Here is a 1,303-nt window from a genome sequence, read left to right on the forward strand (position 1 = left end):
GAGAGAGAGAGAGAGAGAGAGAGAGAGAGAGAGAGAGAGAGAGAGATAAGACAGACAGACAGACAGACAGACAGACAGACAGACAGACAGACAGACAGACAGACAGACAGACAGACAGACAGACAGACAGACAGACAGACGCAGAGAGAAGGATATGTTCAAGATCAAGAATCGGCAAAAATAATTTTAACCGCTCCCTTTTATTATATCTTCTCTGTTATTTTCAGCGGACTCTGTTGTGTTATTTGTTCTACATTGTACTGTGAACTGTTTCTTTGTAAGTTGTTTTAGTAAGGTTTTACACGGCGCTCGCAACTGCATAAATAAGGTCATATACATTGTACATGCATTGAGCGCCAGTTCCTTGGTTACTTTGTTTGAGAATAGGTATCGTCGCAGGCGATACAATATGTCATAGCTACTGTAATTACCTTAGGTAATTACCCCTCCTCCCCAGGATCCATGAAGGGTTGGCTTGCTGATGTGCCAGCTATCAGCTGGTTAGATATACTTCTGGCTTTTCCTCGCAGGTTAAATTGCTGTCTCTCCCCGACCCTCTTGAGACTTCAGCTTCGACTATTGTGTACCGTATGATGTGGTGCCTTCATCGTATTACCTATGTTCGTTGAACCATGCTGTCAAAGCTGCTATGACTGTTGATAGATCTAATTGCGGTGCCGCCAAGGAGATTAAAAGTAGTTCTAAACTCCTTGGGTGCCGCCAATCTCAGCCTGACCAGCACGATAATATGACTAGGACTATAGATCCATACAATTCATACAATCCTTTCGAGTCTGCTGCTTCTTATTGCCTCTCACCAGTCTGGCATACATCATGTATTTCTTCACTTTTTCGAGGGTACTCATCGATTCAGAGACGAGGATGGCAGACTGATTCTCCGTCGTCTTAATCGGGTTAAGGGCCTCGACTGTGATGGATGGCTTTCATCTCCATGCATATGCTGGACGTGGTTAATATACTAGTGGCGCCTGGCATCTCTCTCTCTCTCTCTCTCTCTCTCTCTCTCTCTCTCTCCCTCTCTGTCTCTCTCTGTGACCTCTCCGTTTCTCTGTGACATCTCTTTCTCTCTCTCTCTTTCTCTCTCTCTTTCTCTCTCTCTCTCTCTCTCTCACTCTCTTTCTTTCTCTTTCTCTCGGTGACCTCTCCGTCTCTCTCTCTGTCTCTGTGTCTCTGTGTCTCTCTCTTTCCGTCTATGTATATATATATATGCCTCTCTCTGTGTGTGTCTCTCTCTCTGTCTCTCTCTCGATGACCTCTCTCTCTCTCCCTCTCTCTCTCTCTC

Source organism: Aplysia californica, unplaced genomic scaffold, assembly GCF_000002075.1.
Source record: "Aplysia californica isolate F4 #8 unplaced genomic scaffold, AplCal3.0 scaffold00774, whole genome shotgun sequence".
In the NCBI taxonomy this organism is placed as follows: Eukaryota; Metazoa; Mollusca; class Gastropoda; order Aplysiida; family Aplysiidae; genus Aplysia; species Aplysia californica.